General features: G+C 37.4%; 1 long non-coding RNA gene across 1 annotated transcript; it reads left to right on the top strand.

Moving 5' to 3' along the window:
- The first annotated feature begins 4,629 nt into the window (after nucleotides 1–4,629).
- On the top strand, nucleotides 4,630–5,809 carry LOC134201044 (uncharacterized). Its single transcript, XR_009976193.1, has 2 exons — nucleotides 4,630–4,734; nucleotides 5,585–5,809. It is a non-coding gene; the product is annotated as an uncharacterized LOC134201044 (long non-coding RNA).
- The last annotated feature ends 10,622 nt before the right edge of the window (nucleotides 5,810–16,431 follow it).

Here is a 16,431-nt window from a genome sequence, read left to right as displayed (position 1 = left end):
ATTATCCTTGTAGGCAGACGAGCATTCGGCCCACCTGACCACGGTGAGTGTTTACCGTCGCCCATGGAACTCAGCAATGCCAGGGGCAGAGCCAAGCCGTTACCTACCGTTGAGTACTCTCCACAAGTCTCGTTTGAAGAAGGACAAGTCATAGAGCTCGGGAAACACCGTGAAGGGGAGCTCATTCCAGAGCCGGATGGTACGTGGCAAAAAAGATCTCTGGAAACGCACTATGGATGAACGCAGCGGTTCCAGGTAATATGGATGAACTCTATTCCGGTGGCGGGCGGTGCGATAGTAAAAACGAGATGATGGAGTCATCTTAAATAATTACTCGGAGCACTCCCCATGGAACATGCGGTACAAAATGCAGAGAGAAGCGAAGTCCCTCCGCAGACCCAGAGGTTTTAAGGTAGCACATAAATAAATGCAGACTAAGCCTATTTATTGTCCACTTTCATAGTCCAGTCCTCGGCACATAACTCTTCCGCTACGCACTACTTAGCTCGGTCTTAAGCTTTTCCTATCACAATTTGTATTGGAAGAATCTATGTTCTTGAGCGGACGCACTACAACCGTTTCAATAGGCGGAGAGAGGTAGATGCAAAGAACTGTCGTCACCAATAGTTGACGTCATTATGTCAATATTGTTGAAGTTATTACTAACATAGTTTAAATTTAGAAAAACGCTTGATCATCAGTCAGCAAACAAAAATGATTAAATAATTAAATTTCAATATCCACTGCAACAATCTTACTATAACGCCTTAACCAATAGTAATAAGGTAGAATATTCCGTGCAAAATTTATGTTCCCTTCTCAATGGAAACTCCGATTGGAATTACCGATTCGCATATAGCGATGACGACCTCTTTTATTTTTTGGTACCAGTATCGAAACGTAGAGCTCATAATGAATAGAAGTGAAAACTAATAAAAAACTGAATATGTACTTCAAGAGATTTTATACAAAAAAAATCTCTTAACTGGAAAATACAGTTTTAAGTATAATATATATTTTGCCCGTACCAATATTGTATTGATGTTACGAGTGATAACAAGTTTACCTAATCACTACATAGTATATAACAAAGTCGCTTTCTCTGTCCCTATGTAAGATTAAATCTTTAAAACTGCGCAACGGATTTTGATGCGGTTTTTTTAATAGATAAAGTGATTGAAGAAGAAGGTTTATATGTATAATAACATCCATTAAATAGTGGAGAAATCAGTAATAAATTACAGTTTCCAAAGCGAAGCGAGGGCAGGTCGCTAGTACAATATAAAAACTACAATAATTACGATGGTAAGCTAAAGTAATAAAATTGTTATATTAAACATTGGTTTGAAGCATATGCAGATTTTCAAGTTAATCGCATACGTCATGAAATTGGTGAAATTTACGTACTCAGATTCCTTTACATAACTACAAACAGATTAACATAACAAAAGAGTGTTAAGAAACGCCCAATCGATAACATGAGTGTAATAAACGTAAAAAACACAAAATAATCACTATTTCCCAATTTAAGATAAACTAAAATGCCAAATCAGTAACTACGAATATTTTTTTACTCTATAGAAATCTAGGTTTCTGTCTTTGGCTCTTTTTTTAAATCTAAAATGATTTTTTTTGAATGTAGGTTCCTGTCTTTGGTTCTTTTTTTAAATCTAAAATGATTTTTTTAGGTATCAAGTTAGTATTAGTTATTAGTATTAGGTACGTATCTAGTATCCTGTGTAAGTCGTTTCTCCCGCACCGGCAACGGGTTGCGCGCAATCGGCCCTCCCTAATTACCGCCAGTAAAAACTAATTGCGAACGACTGAGCGCCGGCTCGCTCTCTTACACACTCGCGTTACGTACTCGCAAATATCGTGATTAATGCACTGTTCGCAAGGCAACTTCCCGAATTAGCGCAGTTTTGTTTGAGGAAAATTTCCTTTCGAGTTAATTACGTATTAACTGGTGTACTTCGGTGCGTCGTAATGTTTGATTGATGACAGTTTTTCTGTAAGCACATACGTATCTCGCGTGCCTAGTGGAAGTTTAAACTTAAAATAATATATCGATGTAAAGACGCGTAAGCACTATGTTAACGATGCGCATGCAATTATTGCATTATTGTACGCCAGTTGCTCGGTGCCCATGTACCCTCTTAGACAATAAACGGTCTTTTCATTATATATATTAATCTTTTATTATTGACGTCACTATCGCGGTAACAACCTCTATAGAAGTGACCCAAAAAACCCAAACTTTAGTGACTATAGTAAAAATTTGTTAACAAATAAAATCATTTCTTTTACAGTTTTATAAATTTCACTTTTTGTTTATAATATAATAAGTTGAGAAACAAAAAAATTACTTTATTTTTAAAATTAACCAAGTAATTGTTTTGTATTATTTACAAAGACCAGTAAATGCTATGTTTTCATTTAGGGCCGTATCGACGTTCTCGTCCGGTAAACTAGTTGGACTTGATTGTGAAAAAATGAGTTTTACTTACATTTGTTTCTTAAATTGCCGTATTTGTTATTATAGTGTGACAAATGTTTTTCTATTAAAATGGGAAAGTAAATGTTCGAAAATAGAGACTAATATAAAATCTAATATCTTGATTTTTTTGTATTCAGGAACATCTAAAAAACAGTTCATATACATATGGTGGTAGGACCTCTTGTGAGTCCGCGCGGATAGGTACCGCTTTGCCTATTTCTGCCGTGAAGCAGTAATGCGATTCGGTTTAAAGGGTGGGACAGCCGTTGTAACTATACTTGAGATATTAGAACTTATATCTCAAGGTGGGTGAAGCATTTACGTTGTAAATGTCTGTGGGCTCCAGTAGCCATTTAACACCAGGTGGACTGTGAGCTCGTCCAACCATCTAAGCAATAAAGAAAAAATCTATCTACCGACCTTCCTAGCCTTCTCGAGCAAAATATTCATGGTGGAGATATAAATAGCCTTTGAAAACTGCTGTTAAAACCTTTGTGATAACTCGCATACTTGTACCATGTTACAGTTAAATGTACGAAATGAGGATCATATCATTGCTTTAAATAACCCAGAGTTGATATTACAGACCACACTAAAACTACTGACGTAGCTTAATGGATCTAATAACTTATGATTATCGTGATAATACAAATATGAAAGCCAACTTCACGACGCCTAATTTAATTTGAGGCGGGTAATCCGCAGGACACGGGTAGCAACGGGTAATATAATTCAAACATTCAGCTCTGTTTTACGGAGTAAGCCTGTTAGGGTGTGAGCTATGTTATAAGTCCAGCCCAGTAAACGACGTACGAATTAATTCTTAATTTAGCGTTTCACAGTCACGAATCTCTCCATCATCATCATCATCATCATCAGCCTTTCTCTGCCCACTGCAGAACATAAGCCTTCCCCAATGCCTTCCACAGAATGCGGTCCTCCGCCTTCCGCATCCAACGACTTCCCGCCGTGCGCACTAAGTCGTCGGTCCACCTGGTTGGACGCCCCACGCTCCTGGTACACATCCGTGGCCTCCATTCGAGGACTTTCCTCCCCCACCTGGCGTCGTTGGTTGGCTGATTGGCTGTGATAAATGGTTTTTTTCCTATTCGCAAACCAAATCTTCATGAATTCAATATTTTAATCGTAATATTAATAAGCAACTTCAAAAGCCAAGCGAATAACCAGATTTTTTGTATTAAAAAAGAAAAACCTACAATGCTCGATTCGACATGATCGATTGTGTTTGAATAAACATTTCAATCGAAAGGTTTTCATCGGCGGTGACCGGCGGACCGGTGGTCGCACATTCACTCTTTTTCACAGTCCACTGATTTCCAATGAATGGACTCCGCTCGGAATATTAAAGTTCAACAATGTTGGGTTAGATTAGTTATGTATGTAGCGTCAATTGAATTCCTCTCCGTTTAAAATTGAATTGCATCATGCATCAGTGAAGTTGATTAATCTATTTTGGGCAATCAAAAATTTTGCAAAGCAAATCTGTTGGTTTAGCTGGAGATAAATACATGAAAGTGTTTAACTTGGAAAGACAGGTTATACGTGAAATTCCACTAGTTAACTTTGGTGCTAAATTGATTTTATCTTAACGTTAAATCAAAAATTATAATCTTACCAGCTGACCCGGCAGACTTTGTAGTGCCTCAATCGATAAATAAAATAAACATAAAACAAACAAAAAGAAACCGTCCGACGGGGGACACATCAAAGGAAAAACAAAATTGTTATTTTATTGAATTCCGAGCATTTTCATATTTATCTACCTTTTAAACCTTCTCTGGACTTCCACAAATAATTCAAGACCAAAATTAACCAAATTAATCCAGCCATTCTCGAGTTTTAGCAAGACTAACGAACAGCAATTCATTTTTATATATAGATAGATTAATTGAAAGTTTACGTTTTATAATATTCAGAAAGCACAATAGGAAACCTCAAAAACGAAACTTTAATCTGTCTGTCCTTCAAAGAGCGATCAAGCCGAGTTATCTTGACAAGTACTCACGCTAGTTGACTTGCTCGACGTTTAAAGCGGAAACTTTGAAGTGTCGCGAACAATCTACGGTCTTATCATTTATTTATAGCCAATGAGGAAACGTCTTTCGACAAATTAATCATTAAGACGATACTCCGTTGTTACAAAAAAAAAGTTTCATGAACATACTGCGGTTTTCATTTTAGATTAAAATTTTGGAAAACAAATACATAATGGCACGGTACGTAACTCAAACAACAATTTTGAAAGCAATTTGTGTATATTGATTAATGTTTGAGCATCATTAATTATTATAATATTTATAGAGATCAATAATAAACAACTTATGAAATTGTTTTTGTTTCAAGCGGTATTGTTTAATTTTTCTGGAACGCGGTGTTGAAACGCCGTGAAGAAAATTACTGTGGTTACTAAATATTTTTGGTCTCCAGTTGTAACTCAACGAATTGAAACACACATTTTCTCCAATGGACTTGTTTGCGCAGCTTAATGCCAGAGCTGGGTTCTCGGAGTCATCCTCAAGGGACTCTACATCTAAGTTAAGTTTAAGTTAGTGTTGGCTCTGTCGTATTCTATGTGCCTCTAGTGGCACATCCGACGACAAATTTTTGCCCAAGTCATATCCTTCTCGAACCAAATTGAATAAAACATGCTAAGATTTGACCGAAAATCTTGAAAATATTTCAAATTGACATCGAAAGGTACTATCGGGCTTTCGCATTTGAAGAAGTCTTTGAAATAGTGCAATGTCAACCCGAAAATATTTTATGAAAGTCGTTCGTGCAAGGTCGTGCCACGTACTCACCTCGCTTCGAAATGCGCAAAATAAAACAGCAAACAAGAATGTGGAACTGCCTCGAAATCGTAAAGTAGCCGCCGCGACGGCCTGCCTTTTATGCAAATGCTCCGAATTTAAAATGAAATTGATTCATCTCGCAACGAAAATATTAGAGTGAAAATACCATCTCATCCGGAGTACGGTGAACACTAGGAACTGTCAATTTGCCTTATTAATCAGCCAGGCTTGCGCTAAAATAATCGCAATTAAATATTCAAATTTGTGAGTGCAGATTCGTGTCGGTGCATCGGCGAGGTCTGCCGTGGCTGTCGGGACTTGCATTTGGCTTGTCGGCAAAATGAACGTGTCTGGCTCGCTATGGACTCCAGGAATAGCGTCGAACGGGACAGGTCAAACGGAAATAAAGCAAGCTGCACTCACCGAACTTTGGACATGTCTGATAGCTTCACTGGCAGCTCGTGAATAAAATACATGCTATTTCTGTCTGCCTTTTTCATTCCGTTATTTTATTCGTTAACCACGACTATTGTCATGTTTAATAAACAAACATAATGTACTTTTTTTTATTGCCCTTGTTGGCAGACGGGCATACGGGCCCACCTGATGGTGAGTGATTACCGTCGCCCATGGACTCCAGCAATGCCAGGGGCAGAGGCAAGCCGCTGCCTACCACTTAATACTCTCCACAAGCCTGTTTTGAAGAAGGACATGTACTTCAGCATTTTCAATATTAGTCAGTTTTAAACCCAGGCAATTTGTCTTTCCATACCTAAATATAAATCGCATAATTTTCACGACGCGCCAATAGATTTAATTTTTTTATTAAACAACTAACATATGCTCTCCAAGCAAACTTCGGAAAGTGCAGAAACTATACCAAAGTTTAATAGTTTATTGGGGTACGTGTACTGTATGGTGCTTAGTGCACGAATGTAGTCATGCAGATAAAATAATTTTCCACGCATTATCTTCAATCCGAAACCATTTTTTTTTTTTACTAAAACTATAATTTACTTCATTACGATTCAATTATATGAACACATTTTTACATTTCATATTATTGTTGAATGTATTGTATAGAAAATGTCGCTGTATCTAAAATAAATAAAATTACTTGAAAATTCTCAGTCAGCTCCTCAAGGAACTACTCGGGGATAGTGACGAAGCCTCTGCCTTTTATCTGTATTGGATGAGTAGAGCTCCATGTCCTTTATTTCTAGAGCATTAAAGTCAAGATCCGTATTTTATTAGAAAACCGATAACCCGCTCAGTGTTATGGCATGTGAAAACAAATGCACAACACATAAATTTCACAGTAAAAGGTAACGTTATAAGAAAATACATACAGTATATTATGAAAGCGAACGGTTTTATTGTGTGGCCATAAAACCGGTAACACGAAAGAATTTTGCATCGGGAATCGAACCAGGCACTTGCAAATCGACGACGATCGTAAAACCGATCCGGCGACGGTCACCGGTCTCATGAAAACATAATATGTACAAAACGAAACACGAAAGCCAACAAAATTTGAGACCTCGGTATCGGTTTTCTCGAAGGGCTTTGAGAATCGCTAATTTCTGTATTACTCTTTTTTTATTGCTTAGATGGGTGGACGAGCTCACAGCCCACCTGGAGTTAAGTGATCACTGGAGCCCATAGACATCTATGACGTAAATGCGCCACCCACCTTGAGATATAAGTTCTAAGGTCTCAGTATAGTTACAACGGCTGCCCCGCCCTTCAAACCGAAACGCATTACTGCTTCACGACAGAAATACTCAGATTTATAATAAGCTGCTCTTCTTTATATTGCTCCATCTTCCGATTTGTATTCGAGTAATTAAATACGTCTACGTTGCTATGCACACAACCAAGGATAGTCAGGAATGGCGCAGGATAATCCAGGAGAAAGTTATTAGAGGAGGTCACGGCCCTCAGCATTGAGGATTATCGACGCTAGGAGGAGGAGGAACTAAACTATTTGCTGAGTTAGTTTATGTACTGTGTAATTACTAAAGATACTTAAGCTATATTCATAATCATCATCGACCTTACAGCTTAAAATCAAATTTCATTTGTTTCCTATGGTATTTATGACTTCTAAAAAAAATATGTGTGGTGTCGTGGGACACCGGATAGGAACGAAGTTCCTTATTACAAAAATATTAATTTTAAGTTCTATTCGAGGTATAAAGAAAATAAAACTGGAGGTTTCGCAACAACCCACGGTCATTCGGTAATGTGCGAACTTATTGTGGTACACTTCATTCACGGTTGTTTGCATAAGAGTAACGAACGCTCTAAGATCGTGGTCAATGAATAATAAAAAAATAAGTTATTTTTTGTACGTTATTACAAAGTTAAGTCGTACACTGTGTGTGTATATTACTAATCTGTACGTTATTACAAAGTTAAGTCGTACACTGTGTGCATTACTAATAAAAATCTTACGTTATGGACGTTTTTCCCGCTTAGGGTACCCCTCCGCATCGTCCCATAAAGAACTTCGTTCCAAAAACAAGTTAGTGAGCCCTAATAATATCAAGATAATTGCTCCAGAATATAGCGTAAGTGCGTTAATTCTCGTTGAGTTTTTTTCCCATAAACATATCTCACGTGTGTGCGACGGGCACGTTCCGACAATATTTGCCGTATAAAATTCAGCAACTGACTCGGCGCTGTGTTATAAGCAGTCATCACGTGTGTTGCCTTTTTATGGTTTTTCATATTATATTCAATTGAACGCAAGACAAGCCTTTAATCTCTTGTTACGATGTTGCTGAGTTTTCGGGTAGACATTGTTTCAGAAAGCAGTACCTGTAAAATGTTATCCTGAATACATACATAGATTAAACAAAAAAGTAATTATCATGAGACATTAATTGTAGTCAGGTATCAGGAAACTCGACAAATGTTTTTATTTTATTTGCGAAGGCTGCCGAGCATACGGCATATTTAATGGTGGATATTCACCGGCGCCCGTGCTCATCAATAAAGTCAAACAACTACCACCACCGACTCAGAGTTAACTTATAGACACAGCCCACTGAGTTTCTTGCCGGATCTTCTCAGTGGGTCGCGTTTCCTATCCGGTGGGAGATTCTGCGAAGCACTGCTCTTGATAGGGCCATCGTGTTAGTATCACTCCCGGTTTGAGCCCCGAGAGCTCACCTACACGACAAGGAGAAGCTGAAATAGCCTATCAAGGCTATCAGCATAGGTAGGGAAAAACAAAACTCAGATCAATAAAAATTAAAAAAAATGTAAAAAATATCAACTCTGACCCATATATCCAAAATTTCATTTCTACTAAAATTTTAACGTCCAAAGTAAATTACTGAAAACAAATACATATATTTTTTTTTTTTAACTATGTATATGTAGTTATAATATATTTAATACTATAATAGTTATATTTTCTAACGGTATTAAACCAAATATTAAAAAATTTGCCCATAACCACTGGCGCCTCGAGATTTAGATACATTTCTTTTATACATTACCTACCTACATTGTTTTATTTTTGACGTTTGAAAGGCTGACCCTTCTCAATTTCTTTATAGACACATACCCCGTCAATGAAAACCAAACAAAAATACAATTGAGAAACAGAGAAGAAAACATTTATTTATTTATTTAACTATTTAAAAAAAGATTGAAAGTTGAAGTAATGTGCGAAGGACAATAAATTATGTCACACTCATATAGCCCAAGAGTCCCGAGTTCTGAACAAAGTTATGAACTCGACATATTGCTGGTCGAATTCATAGCACAGTGTTACAATATTAATGTTCAAAATAAGCGAACACTGAATTCGCAGCTCGTGCCCCATTATAAACACGGCTTTGTCAACTAGCCTTCTTATTCACATGTCAGTTTCTTCGTTACAATTTTAATTTGAGATTTGAGAATTTAGAACACGAACTGAATAAAAATAAATCACGAACTCTGGATGCCAATGCCAAATAATTAATCTGTCTGATAATAAATGGGCACCGTCCCTCATGCATATGAGCAAACAGCAAAAAAGCCGCTCCGGTACATACTTCTTCTTCTTGCTTCGGTTTCCTCAATACTGAGGGTCGTGACCCCCTCCTCGCAACAAGAGCTTATTACGGATCATTCCACGCCATTTGCCTCTATCTGCCACCGAGTGTAGAGCATCGTGAACTGTGGTGTCGAGGGTAGTGCGGATCTGGTCAGTCCAACGTGACGGGCCTCTACCTCGTTGGTCTTCTTCCATCCACATTGCCAGTCACCATTAGCTTCTCCAAGCTGCCGTTATCCTTTCTTATCGTTATCCGGTTTATACTAGTGTTTTAATAATACACATCGCATTCTCCATGGACAAGGAGTTGCTTGTGTCTTACTCTGGTTCATATAAAGTACACTATCTGTATCACACTGTGGTTTTTACAATATCAGAACTACCAGTTGCTCGGATCGTGTCGTTTACAATGATAAAAAGTATCAGATAACTTCAGGCTAACCCATTCAACCACTGAGTTTTTCGTCGGATCTTCTCAGCGGGTCGCGATTCCGATCAGGCGGTAGATTCTGCGAAGTACTCCATTACCAAGACCAGTGTTACAGCAGCCAACATATTCTCTCAAGTTAAACTCAACTGGGTTCAAACCCACCTACTAATCACAACGTAACTGGATTAGCCCCTTAGGCTTGATACCGTCCTCTCGTTTTTACCATCGCACTCCCCGCAACCGGAGTAGAGTTCATCCATACTACCTGGAGCCACTGCGGTCGTCCACAGTGCGTTTTCAGAGGTCTTTTTTGCCACGCACCATCCGGCTATGGAATGAGCTCCCCTCCACGGTGTTTCCCGAGCGCTATGACATGTCCTTCTTCAAGCGAGGCTTATGGAGAGTATTAAGCGGTAGGCAGCGGCTTGGCTCTGCCCCTGGCATTGCTGAAGTCCATGGGCGACGGTAACCACTCACCATCAGGTGGTATGTAGGTACCACCGTATGCTCGCCTATCTACAAGGACAATAAAAAAAGGCTACCAGGGTATAGGTAGGTAAAATAAAAAGACTACAAATATTATCTTTGTGTGAAATTTCATCCAAACACGTTCAGCCTTTTTTGTATGATAAGTTACAAACATCCAAAAAAACACAAACTTTCACATTTATAACATTAGATAGATAGCATGGTTTCGTGAAAGAAAATCCTCTAAGTACGACGTCAGTTCGATCCCACTTTAGACGTTACAGAAAGTAATTACGTAAATTAGTAACTTCGACACATAGTTACAGGAACAAACAGAGTGTCTAATTAGAAGTTCTTTCTTTCTTTACTCTCGAACCTTGATGTGTTCCTAATGTTTGTTTCTACTTGACTGCTGAATTATTGTTTATTTTCGTTAAAAAATTACGGACTGACCTTGGAAGTTCAATTTTCATGTTGTTAAATCGATTGACATGTCAAAAATGTATTAATACGGAAATATACCGAATATACGCTACGCTAATTTATCGACTAGTCTCCCATATGTTCTGATATGTTCACTATATACCTAAAACGCTATTGCCTGATCACTAGTATGAAATATAACGCTACAATGAAATACTATTCAATAGGTACTGCGCCCAAGCAAGGCTGCCTTTGAAAACAACAACTTTACAGTACGCATTCCATCCCCGTCATGTGAGAGTTGTGTCCACGTGGTAGGACCTCTTGTGAGTCCGCACGGGTAGGTACCACCACCCTGCTTATTTCTGCCGTAAAGCAATAATGCGTTTCGGTTTGAAGGGTGGGGCAGCCGTTGTAACCATACTGAGACCTTAGAACTTATATCTCAAGATGTCATTTACGTTGTATATATCTATGGCAGTAACCACTTAACACCAGGTGGGCTGTGAGCTCGTCCACCCATCTAAGCAAAAAATAAATCAAAAACGTGGTCTTGATTCAGAAGACATAATATTGTCTTTCAGAAACATATTGGCCTTATCGACAGACGAACATACAGGCTATCTGACGGTATGTAGTTACTATAAGTGATGGACATCAGTAGTGCCAGAAGTACAGCCAGTGCTCGTTGAAGTCGTTATTAGAATAATAAACTTGGCTTAATAAATTTTACAAAGCCAACAATTTATTTATGGACATATTGATTTCACTGCTGAAACAATGAAAATTAAACACTGAAGTTATTATGTAATTGAATGAATGATCGATAAGTTTAATTTATGCGGTGGCTCCTACTCGTGGCAGCCGGATAAGAGCCGGTTGTAATTTATTGTCAGGTAGTGGTGATTTAACGTTCACCCGGGTGGGTACGCGGCTCAAAACGTTACGCAGACTATTATTTTTGTAATAACGCTGTAATTTACCGACCCTAACTGTTTAAATGGGCGAAAAATATGAACCTGGCATAGCATGTTTAGTTCTACCAAAAAAATACTCAACCATTTGCAATAAGGTAAAAAAAGTCGTTTTTATAGTTAACGAAGAATGCAGATGGCTCTCGTTCCACCTGATGTTAAGTGGTCACCTGGGCCCGCAGAAGCCCATCCGAAAAATCAAAAGCTTGAAGTTTTCAGTGAGACACCAGTACTTTAAATCTAAACTAGGATATATCTAATAAGAGAACGAAAAGGCGCGTTCCATATGAGCGAGTCTCTCCACCATCTTGCCTCCACAGGACGCCAAGCCGACCGTCGGGTATCTCGAGCGAGCGTGCTGCTACTAAAGTTACAAAATAGTAAAATAGGACCAGTAAATAAGATTTGGTTAATAACAGTATTATTTTCTGATCATCATCACACACAACCACACACCATTATCCAAAAAAAAACTAATCATTTGGATTTGGAACTAAACATTGGAATTTTCTACAATTCAATTGACCACAATTGAAGTCGTCGTGGCCTAAAAAATAAGACGTCCGGTTCATTCGTATCTAGCGATGCAACGAGGTTCGAATCCCGCTGATAAGTATCAATTTTTGTAATGATATACGTACTTAACAAATGTTCACGATTGACTTCCACGGTGAAGGATTAACATCGTGTAATAAAAATCAAACCCGCAAAATTATAATTTGTGTAATTACTGACGGTAGGACCTCTTGTGAGTCCGCACGGGTAGGTACCGCGACCTTGCCTCTTTCTGCCGTGAAGCAGTAATACTGAGCATTTACTTTGTAGACGTCTATGGGCTCCGGTAACCACTTAACACCAGGTGGGCCGTGAGCTCGTCCACCCAACTAAGCAAAAAAAAAAAGAACACGTAAACTAAAACCCGAAGTCCATTTTCAAAAAGTTCTAAACGTTGTAATGAGCTGACTAATAATATACATTCGTTTCACAATTCCATTAAAGGCCCACGACTCGGACAGACATCACAGCCCATCGTAAGAAAGGTAATTTAATTCTGCGGCACATTGTAAAACGCGGACCGAGCCCGCTATAATTCATAACCAGGTGCCAGGATTTACGTCCAGACAATATGTTATAAAAATCCTCCTCATTTTATTTTTACGAACCGACGTAATAGAGGATTTTATTTCGTGCGAGTCCTGCTGCTTCCCTTAACGCCTATAAAACGCAATACGTTGGTTTAATACAAATTATAATGCCGTGGAAACTTTATTTACATATTAACGAATGCTTTGACAATGCAAACATAAATTTGAACAAATAAAAGTGCTGACTGCTGGTTTATTTGGTGTAATAAATCTAAATTTTGCAGCTCAGCACTTTGGTTTCAGTGCACTGAATTCACGTTTATAGCTAGTCGAGTATGCATAATCCTAGTTAGGTACTGTCTCAATAGGAATCCCTCACTTTATCTATAATGCAGTAATTTTCCAAACGTAAATATAAAACTTCGAGTAAAGAATCGTAATTACATTAACGAAAACTAAAACAAAAACGTTGTTTACAAAAAGTCGCGATTCCCATTAATCCCATTAAGAGATCATCCTTCGTAGCAGCCTCGTAGCTAAGAGCCCGTAGCGACGTAGCGACAGTCTTCAGCGTAGAACGTTAATGCAAAGTAACAAGTTTGTAAACTAACTTGGCTGTTGGTCTTGTATACCTGTAGCGGGGTTTCACTGGCCTAAAAGTTTTTGTACTCACTTCATACAGCGTACATATAAATTATAAACTTAAAATTTTGTTTGGAATTGTCTCTTGTATATTATGTGAGATTTCCATCAAAGTAACATAGAGGCAACAAACAGCTTGACAAAATTTTGGAGCGTAATTTTATATTTGTAGTAAAATTCCAAAGGCAGCTTTCAACACAGATTTCAATTTAAAAATAATACCTGATTTGCCACCACCCTTAAATACGTTACCTGGAAGTGTCTAAGAACCTTAACGGCTTTATAAATCATTAAATTAAATTATGCAACTTTTTGTGAAAATTATTCCATCAAAGGGCCAATAAGACCGAACCGAGCTGACCAATTAGCTAAGTGAATTTAAATTAAGAACTCGACCGACGAAAATCCGACCAATCAGCCGCTTAATTTGACAAGTAGATTCTACTTAGTCGCGGCCCGAGGAATTGATTTTATAAGAACATTTCAATTTAACTGTGATCTGTTGTATTTTTACGTTTTAAGGTATATAAGAATAGAGTCATATTTACAGAAGGAGATTTTCTTAAAAGCTAGCAGCAAAATTATCGTGTAGTTGTTCTTATCTCCAATGTGTTTCCGATACCCATAAAATAGAAGAAAACCCTGGCTTAAGTGTGAGATGTTTGTTTACTGGGCAAGATTATCCTGAAATTTCACCTACTTGTGTTTAAATATCTTGATCAGTCCTAATTGGTTTAAAACTTATTGTCAGTTCACCTGCTTTTTGTTTGCTAGGGTCAGGTGCTATTCTGAAATTAACCCCGCTTTTTTCGGAAAAACCACGTGAGTACCGTTAACCATCTTGAGTGTGCAGTATATGTATTTTTAACAGCTACCCTACAAACCCTAATGCTTGACTGCTTCACGGCAGTAATAGGCAGAAAGCTATACCTGCCCGGTGAATACCGATACGCTCTATATACCTAGTATTTATGTTATTAATTTTGTAGATTTAATTTTTATTACCAATCATTCTTTTTGTCTCTTCATAGTTAACATATGCAGATTTTATATAATATTATATTATACGATATATTATATGAATTAGAGTCTCGCTGTTTGTTATTAGATGGCTGCAGCAATAAGTACTGGTCGATTTTGATAAATCTTGAACACTGTGAACCAAGCCTACACATATGGTGAAACCGTTTTGACACATTAGTGACTTTTGTTGCGTGATAATCGTATACTTTCAGTTGTTTAAAAGTGTTTCATTTTGTACCAATTAAGCGTTGTTTACGGGAAGTTGCTGCTTGTATTCTTTCATACTAAGAAACGGTAGCTGAAGTGCATTTAAAAATAACCATAAAAATACATTTTTATATGAAATCAAATTTGTTTGCTTCAATTTTATAAAAATTCTGTTATAACTCTTGTAATTAATAGAGACTAGTCAGTGAAAAAAAGTAAGCCAATTGTACAGCGGTAATGAAAAGTAAATATAGATATCGATCGTTCAGCGCTTCCGGTCAATAAGCACTAAGAGAAACTCAATGTTCCTCTAATATCCGTTTCCTGGAAGAGTTTACGTAATAGTTAAAATTTAATTATGAAATCTACTTGATTTTTATATAACACTAGCTGACCCGGCAGACTTCGTAGTGCCTCAATCGATTAATAAAAGACCTAAACTTTTGTATAAAATAAACTTCAAATAAACAAAAGGAATCCGTCCCACGGTGGACATATCAAAGAAGAAACAAAATTGTTATTTTTATTTAATTCCGAGCGTTTTCATATTTATTTACCTTTTAAACCTTCTCTGGACTTCCACAAATAATTCAAGACCAAAATTTGCCAAATCGATCGAGCCGTTCTCAAGTTTTAGCGAGACTAACGAACAGCAATTCATTTTTATATATATAGAATCTTCTATATATATAAAAATGAATTCTAGATTAGTTTAGTATCTAGATTAGTTTTCATTCTTCGAGGAAATATTCAGGTGGTCTCATGATATACCTTGCACCAAAATATTAATTCATTTGATACAAAGTATCTCTAAGCGACTAAACACTTCCAAACTAGAACACAAGATTACTGCGACACACTATGTACCGCCAGCGCCGTATGAAATTATACACGCAATGTAGTATTTTAACTAAGACGTCTTTCTTACATTGCCCATGAAGTACTATTTTGATCAAGTAAAAAAATAGTTTCTAAGTGCAGCTGTCTAAGCTAGTATATTAAATGAACTCTTTTTCATTGCCCTTGTAGACAGACAAGCATACGGCCCACCTGATGATGAGTGGTTACCGTCGCCCTCGCTCGCTCGATAGGCAGAGCCAAGGCCCCTGCCTATCGAGCCAAGCCGCTGCCTACCGAGCCAAACCGATGGAGACAAATATGCAAAAGCTATATGTAACAATTTTGATACACAATTTGCGATTTTACAAATGTACGCGATTTTTACAAGGTCTGTGTTCTATTCCTAAGGAAATACTAATAAGTGTTATTATTAATACTAATAGTAATTGTCATATCGTAAGCATTAGTTACAAAAAAAAAAAACTGCGATTCGGTACCGTTTAAACTTATTAAGGCAACTAGTTCCTTTAAATGTGTCGGGAATATCGGTATTTTAAGAATGTAGTTATATTTATTTGGACTAGTATATTTTCATCAAAGCCCACATACTGTTATCTTAATCCTGTATGTCCAAACAAAACAACCATCTTTTATCACGTTAAACTATTATCCTTATTTTTACTCAACGGTAGAACGCGTATCGTCACAAAAGAATGAAAAAAGGAATGCGATATGTAGAGAGAGATCGGAATGAACGGAATCAACGATCCGTAAAATAGTCTTGGGACCGTTTCAAGGAATAACCACAAAAAGTGGTATTCCTCATGCGATACTGTAACTTATATTGTAGTTGCGATTCAGGAAATATTCTTTCGCAAAAAAAATCACGAGAACCAGAAGTGGAACAAAATTCCAATGAATTTTATATTCTAGATTATGATGTTCCGAAATAATGATTGAATTATCCGAATGAAT

Source organism: Bombyx mori, chromosome 23 (assembly GCF_030269925.1).
Source record: "Bombyx mori chromosome 23, ASM3026992v2".
Lineage (NCBI taxonomy): Eukaryota > Metazoa > Arthropoda > Insecta > Lepidoptera > Bombycidae > Bombyx > Bombyx mori.
The sequence above is the reverse complement of the archived record's forward strand: the minus strand, read 5'-3'. Positions and strand labels throughout refer to the sequence as shown.